The sequence below is a fragment of the Saccopteryx bilineata genome, chromosome 3 (assembly GCF_036850765.1).
Source record: "Saccopteryx bilineata isolate mSacBil1 chromosome 3, mSacBil1_pri_phased_curated, whole genome shotgun sequence".
Classification (NCBI taxonomy): domain Eukaryota; kingdom Metazoa; phylum Chordata; class Mammalia; order Chiroptera; family Emballonuridae; genus Saccopteryx; species Saccopteryx bilineata.
This window is the reverse complement of record NC_089492.1, coordinates 15,906,014-15,920,796: the sequence shown is the minus strand read 5'-3', so window position 1 is coordinate 15,920,796 and position 14,783 is coordinate 15,906,014. Positions and strand designations below refer to the sequence as shown.

Genomic DNA, 14,783 nt, shown 5'->3' with positions numbered 1-14,783 from the left:
GAAGTAGATGGGTGCTTCTCTTGTGTGCCCTGACCAGGAATGGAACACGGGACTTCCACACGCCGGGTCGACACTCTTACCAATGAGCCAAACAGACAGGGCACTTTCAGTTGTTTTTTTTCAACTAGGACAACTTCTAGCTTTTTTGACTGTAAGTTGCATTCTGGGAAAGAGGCTGAATAACAAATGGGAAAGAATGAGAAAGCCTAACTTTGGCTAAAAGATACATGATTGTTCAATATAGACGTAGGGAATTTGGTAACTGCATTCACTATACAGTCCATCATTTCTCTATTGAGAAACAACAATAGGCTTTTCAATTGAATAGTGCTAAGAACACATTTGCAAAGGAATGCACAGAACATTTATTTTTTAATGGAAAGAATCTGTAATAGCAAAAATATTCTATATAAGAGCAGAAAACTAGGGACAATCTAAATGCCCACTGAAAAGACAGATTAAATAAATTGGAAGAATTTATATAGTCATTTAAAAAATGAGATGTAGATATGTTGCTATAGAAAGACCTGTAAGAGCTATTACTAGTTTGTTTGTTTTTTAAAGTAGAAAGCAGAACATATTCTATAATCTCTTCACGTGAAAATCTTAAATATATATGCTTGTATATCTACAACTCTTTCTGGATAGAAACACAAGAAAATGTTAACAATATTTAGCTCTGGGGAGTGGGAATAAAAACAAAATGCTAGAGAAACAGGCCTTTTCTGTTCATTAATTATCCTTTTATACCATGTTCATGTTTACTCATAGGCATATATTACTTTATAAAATTTAAAGAAACAAAAATAGCTTAAAAGTTGAACAGACTGAAATTCTGCTTTTTGATGTTTTCTTCGTCTTAAGAAGTTACTTGCCTATTCTGAATTTAAGCATCTTGTCCTTAGACACCTTCTAAGTTAACAGGGCAACTCGATTTTTGGAACATGCTATATAAACTTCCTTCTGTCCTACACGACTTGGCTCTCTGCTGTCTGGGAGGACTCGGCTAAGTCCCTGACAGGTATCTGTTATTACAAAGGGCAGTGGATTGGACTCGGTGCAAGCTAGGGGGCGTCTCCTCTAGACCTTAGATGACTGAGTTCCCCAAACTTGGGCTGTCACTGTGCAAGATACAGAGCTGGCTTTATACAGACTACAGAAACACAAAACACATGGTTTCCATACTCAAGAATTGCAAAATTATGGGCGACTGTCGAGGCTGTAGTGGATGTCCCGTGAGACTCCTTATACTGGTGGGACACCTATATACTACCTGCTGTGTGTTGGCTGAGGACAACTCATAGCTACCCCTGCTTAGGGAACTGCTCATGGTCCAACAGAAGCTTCCCTACTTGGGAGGCACCAGGGTTACTGCGCCATCCCCCAGAGAAAGGCAGTGCTTCTAGGGAACCCCACCTATGACACAGTGACATCAGCCAAGATATAAACTATGGCACAAAGCAGAATGAGCTAAGTTTTATACAGGAGTAAAGTACCTTGAAAGAACTCATTAAAAAAAAGGATCTGGAGCCCTTAGTGACAGATTAGGTTCATGACCATTTAATAAGTGCACTGAAAATATGCACAGGTATGCAATATGGACCTATATGGGGAGAACCAAGCCTAGATATCAAAACCAGCCATATTGGCCCTAGCCGGTTGGCTCAGTGGTAGAGTGTCGGCCTGGTGTGCAGGAGTCCCGGGTTTGATTCCTGGCCAGGGCACACAGGAGAAGCACCCATCTGCTTCTCTACCCCTCCCCCTCTCCTTCCTCTCTGTCTTTCTCTTCCCTTCCCGCAGCCAAGGTTCCATTGGAGCAAAGTTGGCCTGGGCACTGAGAATGGCTCTGTGGCCTCTGCCTCAGGTGCTAGAATGGCTCTGGTTGCAACAGAGCGATGCCCCAGATGGGCAGAGCATCGCCTCCTGGTGGGCATTCTGGGTGGATCCCAGTCGGGCGCATGCGGGAGTCTGTCTGACTGCCTCCCCGTTTCCAACTTCAGAAAAATACAAAACAAAAAACCCCAAAAAACAAAAGGAAACAAACAAACAAACAAAATCCCAGCCATATTAATTCAAGACAGAGATGTCGTTTAGCACCAACACATATTTGAAAATCCTGAGCGTCAGTGCAATTAGGAGAAAACAGCTCTGTGGCTGCAGAAAATGTGTTAGCACAGGATGTACTCATAGAAGAGGAAAGGTTATTTATGGCTGCAGTATTTTAAGTAATATTTTTTATTTCTGTGCAATATCCCTAAAGAGAAGCACAGACATACCTAAGAACAAATGTAGAAAATTTAGGGGGACGGATTTGAGCTGTCCAAATGTGAAATAGATAGATCTCTTTGAAGCTACTGAATTTTTCATCTCTAAAACACGGTTTAGTAGAAACTAGAACACTGGGTAGCCTTGTATATTGTAGAATTATACTTGCTGATATATAGAAAATTCAAGTATCAGCTGATAATGTTTTAAGGTTCTCCTTTCCTTGCCTTATTATCTTTCTGGATGAAGTAAGGGGTATGTGTTGTGAACATAAGAATCCAGGAGTGCTTCATGGAGTAGGTGGCATTTCAACTTGTCTTTAAAGGGTAGCTATGACTTTAAAAAAAGAAGAATCATAGTCCTTCTTTTACATAGTGTACTCTTGATTTATAATTTTTGTTGCAGTGACACAGGAAAGGAAATTTGGACCTCAATTTGGAAGGGGGATAAAGAAGGAACATTTATCATACACATAATGATATGCCAAGTACAGAACCCAGTGCTTTCCACAGCTTCCCACATTTCAGCTTCAAAATAACCATTCAAAGTCCCACTTGATACAACAGAAAACTAGGTCCAGAGAGAAACTGGGTAAGGGTCTTTTATTGGCCAGGTATCCATGTATTCACAAGCAACAAGAGATTACATTTCTACCCCCTTCAGACCCTGCGAGAAAGAAATGCATTATGGGGCTATTCTCATTCTGAGGGGCGCTGGGAGCTTCACTTAGGTTATCCTTTGTCAGACTAATATTATTTTACACATCAGCACATCCATGTTCAGAAGTTTAGCTTATTGGAGTCATGTGGCTAGTAAGTGGTGGAGCTGGGTTTGATTTCACAGTGATTGTGCTCTTTATGAAATCTGGCTAACCTACCTAGAAGAAAGGATACAAAATGAGAAGCTAATATGCTTGGACTGTATTCTATAGGCAGTGGTGATAGCCACGAGGGTCTATGAGCAAGAAAAGGACAGAATCAAAGGTCAGCCATGGAAAGAACTGAAAATGAGATTGGGTGTATGAGAAGGAATAAATGATTAGAGGTAGACCTACCAGGTACTGAGCCATTGGGGATCACTGCCAGGAATAACCTGACCGATACTCAAAATGTCCATATAAAGTGTGAGGAATCCCAGAAACTGTGTCTTGATTCATTCATGGGTAGAGGCCTGGAAACTATAGCAAGTCTTAGCCGGAAAGCAATTATTTACCAAGTAGCCAACTTCTATGTGGCACCCAACTTGGGGAATTTTCAAAGGAGAGAGAGCATAACAAGAAAGAACCCCCGTTGGAAATAATATTCAATACAGAGTCATCCTTTTAACTGGCAACTGAAAATAGAGTCAGAGAAATAAATTAATGAGGTAAGTAGGATAATTTAAAGATTCATTCATCACGCCAACATTCACCAGTCAATTTTCGTGTGCTGAGGACTGTGCTGTCCATGAGAGATGATGAGAAATGGTCTCAGATTAAAAGAAGTGTAAGCCTGGAAAAGGAGGAAGGGAAGGAAGTGAGTAGATGACACGAGTCCTTGAATTAAATCTTAAACTTGGTTTAAGGAGGTCCCAAGATGAACACGTCTCTATGGGCCTGGCAGAATCAAATGCAAACCCTTTCTGAGGAAAAGCAATTTCATCCTAGGCTTCAAGGAGTCCCTATGAATCATTTTCAAGGGCAATGAGCAGCATAAAATCTAAGAAAATGTTGCACACAAGGAAACAGGTTCCCACGAACAAGAACCACTGAAAATAACTGATAGCAGTAACAGCCCCTCGCCGACTATAAAGCGACAAGTATATTTACTATGCGTGGAGACACAGATGAAAGCTTGAGAGAATCTTCTAGAGATTATTTTTTAAAAGTGACCTAACAGCTTGGTAAAAATAATCACATAGACTATCAAAATACTGAGGGAGAGATCTAATTTGAGAATGCTAAAGTGTTACCTAAGACTAGATTTGACTGCAATAGGTGCCCCCAATTACAGTGTATTAAATAATATAGAGGCAGACCTTGCCAGGTGGGTCAGTGGATAAAGCATCATCCTGGCATCATAAGGTCATGAATTCAATCCCTGGTCAGGACACGTATGAGAAGCAATCAGTAAGTACACAACTAAACGGAACAACTAAGCAGACCAACGAGATGATGCTTCTCTCTCCCTCTCTCTCAGATCAATGGAAAAAAATTTTTTTAGATAATAGAGAGGTTTTTTATTTGCTTTACCAAAAATCTACAGTAAAAGAAAAGGGCCTCAGATTTCTGCCCCCTTCCTGCTCTGCAATCCTAGCCTGCCATCTAATGATCCAATATGGCTGCTTGAGTTCCAGCCATCACAACCAAATTCCCATCAGCAGAAAGAAGGAAGACATGAAGGCTACACCATCCCTCTTCCTCTAAGGCCACTTTTCAGAAGTTGATGCACCAGATCTGCTTCCGACCCATTAGCCAGAATGTAGTAGTCACACGGCTACTTTCAGATGGAAAAGAAATTTACTCCGAACTCTGGACAACCCTGTGCCTACCCAGTTTAAAACTGGTTGGAAAGGGAAACTATTACTATAAAAGAAGAAGAGAATAGAGATTTAGAAGCAACTCTCAGTTTTTGCCGCAGGGAGACATCCCTAATTCCATGAACTTAACACGTTGGATTTTATAACACACAGATACAAGTTAATACATTGGAGCCATCAGTAAAAGGCACAGGGACTGTGTTCCAGTAACTCTGCCGACTCACTTGAACCTCAGAACCACCCTGTGATACAGACATTGCAATCATCCACATTTTACCAAACACCCTGCAATAAGAGGGGGGCTAAACCAGATGCCCAAGTTACACAGCTGGGAGGTGTCATACACATGAGTCAAATCCAGGCAACCTGGCTCCAGAGTCCTATTTTTAATCGTGAAGCAAAACTCTTTCTCACACTTGAAAAAAAAAAAAATTGGATGTGTGTGCATGTATGTGTGTGTATTTAAGCCAAGGTTTTACGTACTGGGAGAAAACATCTAATTAAGAGGCTATGGCCTGCAACAGAAGACAGCTTGATTTTGTAAGCTTGAACTATTAAACTATGGCATTTCAATAAATTCCTTTTAAGACACTGTAATATGTATTCATAATAGAGGGTTTAACCTGGCAGAACTGAACAGCCAGTGTCTGTATAATCGCACCACCATGTGTATACAGACAGGCAGCTTAGGCAAAGAGCAGTTGAAACCGATCAAGAAGCAGCCAGGCCCAGGTTCAAGGCGCCTCATGATCAGAACTCATTAATAACCCATTCCCTTTCTGGGTATCAGGAATGTAAAAACTGTGGCTGTACAATTAAAATTCCAACCTTCAGTGGTAGAGGCACGTGGAGGAGAGCAGTCAGGAGCGGTCTTCAAACCAGTAATCCACCAAGGTACTCTCAATATGTTTGTAGTCTCTCATCGGAAGGACAGGCAGTTGTGAGGATTTCAAAAGAACATTCAGGAAAGCCCAAGCTTGCCAAGACCCCAAGTGACAACAATGAAGTCTTTGTTGGGGCCACCAGTGGACATTTGAAAGGAAAAGTACACACAGGTTACTAATGAGGCAAATCCAATCAACTCTCCTACCTGGCAGCTTTCTGAGGAGCCGGGCAAGGCCCTCTGAAATGTACAAGGTTTCTTCTTAAATTAATAACCATAAGAAAGGGGCTTTCCAGCTTACAGGAAGGAAAAGCAGTATTTCATTACTGTACAGGATGTGAAGGCAAAAATGTATATTTTTTAATGTGATGAAGGTAAGAGCTGGAGGCAAGAGACCTGTGTCTTCAGACCTCTGGAGACCCTTTCAAGTGGGGCACAGCTCGGTGACAGTGGGATTTGCTGGCAAAGTGCAATCTAAGACTGTCTCTTAATGGCATTTCCTGGGTCATCTTAGAAAGGAAATACACAGAGGGAGACCATCAATATTTCCCTCAAAATCAAGAAATGATGAAAGTGGTACTCTAAGCTTCCCAGAAGCTGTAGCTAACCCTCCAGGAAGGCTCAGTGGGGAGGTGGAAAGAGAATTGGCCTTGGGAGCTGGGGACCTGGATCACAGCTCCAGCCTGTCACTCACAAGCTTGCCAGCCCTGGGCGAGTCCCTTCACCCCCCCAGACCTCATTTTGCTCTCCTGTCAAGAGAGGGAAATAAGATCCCTACCCTTCAAATAGTCTGTGATTTTTTGGGAAGCTGGCTCTTTTTAAAAAGAAAAATTTCTCATCACCAACAAATAGCCCTGTCGAAATGTGTGCTAGATTCTTAGGCCTTAGGCAGCGTGTCTTCTGACTTTTCCCCAAACCTTCCAGACACCTCATAAATGTGACAATAAGTGTGGGAGTTGGTAAAATGACTTCAAGTTACTTGTCCTTTGGTAACAAGGCAGAGTTGTCCGATAAACTCGTTGTTTCTATTCACTTACCACTATTTAGTCCTCCTCCATTCCATTAGGTGGGTGGGCCCTTGATGGTAGGATTTAAAATTTTTTCTATTGATTGATTAATTTTCAGAGAGGAAGAGAGAGAAACACTAATTTGTTGTTCCACTTATTTATGCATTCACTGGTTGATTCCTGTAAGTGCCCTGACTGGGGATTGAACCCTCAATCTTGGCATATCAGGATGGCGCTCTTAAGCAACTGAGCTACTTGGCCAGGGTTGATGGTAGAATTTTGAAGGACTAAAGCATTCTCATAAGGTTATAAAGACATCATAGGTGAGGGTGCTCAGATTCAAATATGTGCATCAGGAGTAAAACCCAACTGGATGAATTGTGGAGTAATCTTTGGATGCCAAGGAAATAGCTCTCTCAAAATTACCTTATTTCAGATAGTGTAGTCATTCAATTGGACCTGCCTTGATTCTTTAATTAAGTAAGACCACTGCCCCCAGAAATGCCAGCTGGTCCCAAGGAAAGTATAAGATGAGTCTTAGTACCACCCAGAAGTACACTGATTGATTTAGTTACTTTCATTCCACAAATGTTTAATGAATTCCTACTACGGGCAGGGTCTTGAGTGTTAGGTCATCATAGTGAACGAGACTGACTGGGTGCCTGGCTCTGAGGAGAACAGCTGGGCTAGGCTTGCTTGCTGGTTTACCGGATGCAAGCACTTTGTGCAGTTAGTGCAGGAGAACTGGGCAGCACTACTGTAAGGATATAAGTGCTTCCCCTCAGGGACAAGAAGATCAGATCATGCCCCTGCCATTGAGAAGCATGTTGGTTTCCTGATCCGTTGCCTTCACTGCAAAAAGTAGGCTTTCCTTTGTTTATTAGCTCTTTTCCTTTTGTTGTTTATTTGCTTGCCTGTCTTTGCTCGTCTCCAATAGGTTGGTATGGCTCACCATTTTCTAGCTCCATAGTTCCTTTACAGTCTACCCAAATTCAATGTGAATCTGCATGGCCACAGCCACCAGCCTTACATTGGCCCAAGGTACTTAGATGCTAGTTACATGTGCATATGGGAGGGAGCAGGTGAGACATTAAACAACTAGACAAACATAGGGCACTGTCCCTAAGGAGACACATGCTAGAAAACTTAAGTTTGTCTCAGTTCACCCAGAGCCATTCACAGTCTGGCCCCTGCCCCCCTCCTGTCCCCATCTCAGCTGACTGCCTCTTAGTTACCATATCTCACATGCCAGCCACAGAGAAGTAACATTCAATTCTGTGAACACGCCCTGTTCTTTGCACATGTGGTTTCCTCTGCACATGGAAATCTTTCTGGAAAACTCCTCTCTACATCCTTTAAGTCTCAATTCAGGTAACACCTCCTTCTTGAAGTCCTCTAGGCATGGCTCCCTTCAGCTCCCACCATGCTTTGTGGCCACCCCCACTGACATCAACAGCATCAGGACATAAATATTATGATCATGGCTTATGCCATGCAAGGCGCTGTGCTGATTATCTTACACACATTTAAACACACACATCTCACATGTGATGGTGTTTGCATACACATGTCTCTGATGGAATCATAAGGTCCCCTAAGCGGAGTGACTACTTTATAGAGGTTAAAACTCCAGCATGTGGAGCCACACCAGTTTTAAATCTTGACTTTACCAATAGTGACAGTTAACTTTTTGTTATATTTGGAGCCTGAATAACAGAGGGCTGGGCTAAACCCACTCTGTGTATCTCTGTAGAGTAGAGTCATGATCAGAGAATATCAATTGTTGGAGTAATATTTGGGCTCAAGATAAGAAAACGCCATGAGGCAGTGAGTACCCTATTGCTAGTGGTGCTCAAGCAGAAACTGGAGAAGACGTCTCCCAGCCATGGTGCAGAAAGGATCCTTCTACTCTGTGGAAGAACAGATTGTTTTTCAATACCTTTCAAGCTGTCCTGTTCTATGTTCCTTCTGAAATGTGGTTGATTAAAAGCCTAACCAAGAAACTCTGATACAATGAATGTAGGTCATGGTTGTGTACCATGGAAAAGCATGCTGCACATTTCTTTATTACAATATGTTTATTAGCTACGTCTTAGGTAACAATGGGGCAGTTTGTTAAGCTGAGTCTTACAGTGCTTGTCTATAAAATGAGAAAACAGTGCCTCCCTTAGAAAGGCAATACAATGCATTCATTTAATAAATGAGCTCCTGAGTTAGAGGATATGGGTTCAAATTTTAAATCTTCCACTTCCACTGTGTTGTACACTGGATACGAATAGCATAATGTATGTCAGCTGTAATTGAAAAATAACTAAAAATTAAAAAAGAAATAAACAGCAAAACTTCCACTTACAAATTAGGTTTCTTTGAGCAAGGCAAGGAACCTCCCTGTATCTCAGTTTCCTCAGCTGATAATAGCAAGACCTATCTCATAAGGTTGTTATGAAGATTAAATAATTTCCAAAAAGAATACAAAGCCCCTTATAACGTTTCCTGGCATAGAATTAGCCCTCAGGATGCACTATTACTGTTGCGTTGTGGCTGTTATTGTTGTTATGAAATTTAAATGAGAAAAATGTATGGCAAGGATATTGATCTCTTTTCTAACTCAATCAAAATCGTAAGTGCTTGAGAGAATCATTACACTTATTCATTCACTGCGCATAAAGTAAGCCCCTATTCTGTGCTCTTTGTGGGACTGGACATTCTGCCAGGCTGGACATTCTGCCAGGGAGAAAGGGCATGCCAACCTAAAACCTGGGAATTGCCATAGAATATAATCCAATACAAACACACAAAACAGTCCAACAGAAATTCATCAGATAATACAATGAATGAGAGAACATGGTTTAACGATGTTTATGGACTCCACCCCTCAACAATTTGCCAGCGGGTTCCTCCTCAGCACAAAGAATCATGCTTTCTCTTCCCTGGGAAAACACAGTAACTATTTTAACAGCTATACCCTAACATCTAAAGAGAGGAAGTGCGTAAAGGGCAGAAAGGATGTCTGAACACTCATGTCCTCTTTGCTAGACAGAAGATGGTGTGTGAATAGCATTTGAGGTCAAAAGGCAGGAAGTGCTGCTCTTCCTCACGTCCCCCTAACAGGTACCTCTATGAAATAAATCTTTATTATTCCAGGTGTAGCTTGGTAGTAACATCCTGCAAATCAAACCCGGACTCAGTAAATTTGCAGTTACTTTTCAGTAACAGAAGCTCAGAGTCATAAAGCTTTTTCCAAAGGAAACCACATTAAGTAAACACAATCTCATTAAGTAAACACAATCTCATTACCAAGGGCAGAGCAGTCCAGGTCTCAGGTTTTGTTTTGTTTTCCACCCTAGCCCGGATATGCTGCAGACCCAAAGCAATCACAGAAGCATCTGCAGATAAAGGAGATGGTGAGGGGAACTTGGAAACATCAGAGGCCACCTAACTCAGCAATGTCATACATACCTGCTATTTTGAAAGTGCTTTACGGTTGAAAACACTCCCATGTGCACGTGCTCATGTCATGCTTGCTGTTATCCCATCTGAACTATACATGAACTGAAAGTCCTGTAAGACTCTGTGTGTTTATTTGCTTGTGACTTTCATGGCCAAGGGTAACAGACTTACAACTTTCCCCATCAAATCTCACTCCCTCCCAAGCACACACATGCACACAAAACCCACATCTTGCTCGACAGAACTAATGCCTATTGGGCTCACCAGATATACTGCATTTTCTCTTAATGGCCAAACTTATCTTGGCTTTGCTCACCACTCTTTGAGGAGAGTAATTGCTGAGAACTGCTAGAAATAGGTCAGGATGACAGAGGAGAAGCGTAAGTAAGCTTCTTGGATGTGACCGTGACAGCCAGGAAAGGAACACCTACGCAGGTTTCCTCTAAACCTCCAGATGCTTCAGTGGACTCTGAGCAGTCGATAGAGGGGCTTGTTTTTGTTGTTTGTTTTTAAGAATGGGGGTACTGGTGACTTTTTATAATAAACAGACACATAAGACAATTTAATAATAAAAAAGGTTTTAAATTGAGGTTCAGAGAGTTTAAACTCTCTTACCTCAAGTAAGAAGCAGCCGTGGAATTTGATCCCTCATGTTCTAAATATAGTATCTTATCTAATAAAGCTAATAACCACAATTATAACAATACAAGTGGTTCAAGTGACATGGAGACATAGGTTCGATGATTGTGGCTAGTGAGTGATAAGTTATTATTGATGCTGGGCAAACTATAGATATTGGAGGGATTAAATTAATAACATACTTTATAATGATTATATCAAAATTTGAATTGTCAAAATATTCCAAATCTGTCATAAAAGAAATATCTAAAGGTAGTATAGGTGGTCTAAAGTAATAGACAACCTCTGGTGTGTTTGACTAAATAAAAAGAGGTAACAGAAAAATCAGTACTCTAAACAGAAGAGGAAATAACAGATACAAAAGAGATTTAAAAGATAATAAAATCACACTTTGACAGATTTATGATAAAACATTTGAAGACTTAGATAAAACACACAAATTCCTAGAAGAAAACAAACTTACTACAACCGACCTAAGTAGATATGGGAAGCATGGCTAGTCTCATAACTTGTAAAAAAAAATAAAATAAAAATACTGGTTAATAGTCTTCCCAAGAAGAAAAGATAGGGACTAGAGTTTGTTAGTGAATGCTAACAAATTTTCAAAGAATAGATCATTCAAATCTTAATCAAACTATTTCAGAAAATAGACCCAAAATAGTCTCCCCAATTCATTCTATGAAGCCAATATAACATTAATAACAACACCAGATGAGAAAATTTCAGAAAGGAAAATTGCCAACCCATTTCATTCATAAATGTAAGTTCAAAAATTCTAAACAAAATATTAGCAAAGCCATCCAACTATATACATATATAGAAGATAGTGCATCTTGTTCTGGGGGAGATGTGGAAGTTCGCCTGAGGGGGTTTGTGTAGACTCTGCCTTAAGGTAAAAAAATTTAAAGTATATAAAGATTTTTAAAAACGATTTCTTAAAATTATGCAAAACATGAAAGTGTTATTTACTTTGATGCAGTTCAAGTCCACTTTCAGCCAGCAGAAAACTGTTGGATTTCATACCTACAGTCCATAAACAACATCATGAATCACAAAATTGATTGGAAATCTTTTTCAGGCTGCTAGTCTCAAGCATATTAAAACTCTAGTTTCGTCTCTGACAATAAATACCTGGGTTTCAATTTTCTACCATAGTCTGTCCTTTGCACGGGTCAAAAAAGATTTCTGGTTGAGACTCTTCTGTTCAGTGCAGGCAGATGTACCTTAAAATATTTGCTGGTGATTGTTTTGAGATCCATATGGATACCTAGGCAAAAATTGCCTTTTAGGATATTTCTAAATATGTGCTAAATAAGATCCAATTGAATATTTATAACAAATACAGTAAGTCCTCATTTTTCACTTCACCGATGGGTTCTTAAAAATTTGGACTTCAATCAAAACAACATATAACAAAACCAGTTGGATCCTAGACTAATTGATACAAACAAGAGTTAAGTTCCTATGGCCTGTTTCTGGTCACAAAACCATCACCAGCTTCTATGTTAAGACTCAAAACACTTCTAATATTAAATACTGAAATTAATGTGAGCTAGGCATATATTTAAGAAACATGGATAAAAACAAGTAAGATAATGATTTTTCACCACTTATTCCAGTTGAGGGCCATGGGTGGCCTGAGCCTGTCCTGGAAACTACCACTCTGTCTAGGATGCCCTGCCTTCCCAGGGGGCACTCACCCTCGCTCAGACTGGGGCAGTGGAGACACCCCGAAGCACCTCACCTGCACATCTTTGGGATGTGGGAGGAAACCGAAGTCCCGGGAGAAACACATGATGTGGGGGAACATACAAACTCCACACTGACAGTGGCCCCAGCTGGGAATCGATTCTGTTTTCTTCATCGCCATTATAATGAAACAACACTGAAGGCAAGGACAATATTTGAGGACCTACTGTATGTGAGCGACATGCTTTTCGCCCCTATGAACAGCTGTAGATACTGAGGCTTAGGAGGCCAGGAAATGTTGCACGGAGGCATTTGTGGAGGAATCAGGAGCATAAGCCAGTCTGGCCCGACTCAAAATAGCTAACCTACATTGGTTCTTGAATAACCCAATCCACTTCCTGTTTAGTTTGAGCTTTCCCTTCACAACACCCATCACTTCCCTCCTCTTCTTTCTTGCTTCCAGATTAGATCAGGGAAGGCAGATAGGGTTTTAGCATAGGAGGAAGGTTAAGTCATCTGTTCCATTCAACAGCTGCTTCCCTTCTGAGCTTCGACCTTGACCTTTCGCCCTTTCCTTGGCCCTGGGCAGTCCGTAAGGAAGGTAGAGACATGAGAAACTTGAAACAAACAAAAAAAAATCACTAAGGTAGGGACCCATAAAATGGTTCCAGGATGTTACACACCCTCCCACTCCCTCTGTCCTTCACCTGTGTCTGTTTGTCTTGGTCAGAAGGGACAGAAGGAGCTACCATTTTTGGTACACTTTTTTTTTTAATACTAGACACCATACATATATTATCTGGTTTAATACATACAACAACCCTGTGAGGTTAGTCTTGCAAAATGGGAAATTCTGGCTGTGAACTACAGACTTAACTTCTCATCGTCCATCATCCCGGACACCCAGACTTCCCTCCACGTGATGGGACAGGGAAGCAGGAGCTGTAGTCAGCTACCTGGCACCAAAGATTTCCAAGTAATTCTCCACGGAAAAATATGACTGCTTCACTTTCTATTAGGCTCCAAATGTTTACTCCTTTTTCTTTTTTGTGCAAGAGATAATGCTTATTTAAAATGTATTACTTTTTATAAAATTAAATTCAATGGGGTGAATTGAATTTTTTTATTGGTTAGTAAAATTATACAGGTTTCAAGTATACCATTCTATCGTACGTCATCTGTGAGTTGCATTGTGCGCCCAGCACCCAAAATCAAATCTTCTTTCATTACCATATATTTGACCTCCTTACCTTTCACTGTCTCCTCACCTGCCTTCCCTCTGGTAACCACCATACTGTTATCTACATCTAGGACTTTTTGTTTGTTTGTTTGCTTACTTGTTGCTTTCAGTTTTATATCCCACATATGAGTGAAATCATATGGTTCTTAATGTTTTCTGACTTATTTTGCTTAGTATGATAGTCTCAAGATCCATCCATGTTGTCACAAATGGCAGTATTTCATCTTTTCTACGGCTGAGTAGTATTTCATTGTATATATGCACACATTTTCTTTATCCAGTCATCTAGTGAAGGACACATTGGTTGTTTCCATGTCTTGGCCACCATGAATAATGCCACAATGAACAAAGGGGTGCATTATCTCTGTGAATAAATGTTTTCAAGATTTTTCAGTAAATACCCAGAAGAGGGGTTGCTGGGTCATATGGTGATTCTATTCTTAATTTTTTGAGGCACGTCCATACTGTTTTTGGAGTGGCTGTACCTCTTTACATTTCCACCAGCAGTAAATGAAAGTTTCCTTTTCTCCACAGCCTCTCCAACACTTTTTATTACTTGTCTTGTTGATAATAGCCATTCTAACAGGTGGGAGGTGGTATCTCATTGGAGCTTTGACTTGCATTTCCTTTACAGCTAATGAAGTTGAACATCTTTTCATATATCTGTTGGCTATTTCTATGTCTTTTTGGGAAAAGTGTCTGATCAGGTTGTCCGCCATTTTTTAATTGGATTGTTTGTTTGGTGTTGATTTGTATGAGTTTTTTTATATATTTTGGATATTAACCCTTGTCAGAGTGTTGTTCACAAATATCTTCTTCTTGTCAGTTGGTCGTCTTTTTGTTGGTGGATTGTTTGTTTGTTTTCTTTGCTGTGCAAAAGTTTTTACTTTGGCATAGTCCCATTCATTTATTTTTGCTTTTAGGGTCAGATTCATTAAATCCTCTGTAAAATCAAAGTCCATATGTTTAGTGCCTATATTTTCTTCTATGTAATTTATTGTTTCAGAGGTTATATTTAGGTCTTTGGTCCATTTTGAATGAATTTTTGTATGTGGGGGCAAATAGTAGTCTAGTTTTATTCTTTTCCATATGG

At 40.4% G+C, this 14,783-nt stretch overlaps 1 protein-coding gene across 2 annotated transcripts in view; it reads right to left on the bottom strand.

Annotated features, from left to right (window-relative positions):
* Positions 1 to 14,783, bottom strand: part of SNTB1 (syntrophin beta 1) — a 232,902-nt gene that overhangs the window by 125,656 nt on the left and 92,463 nt on the right. The window lies entirely within an intron of this gene.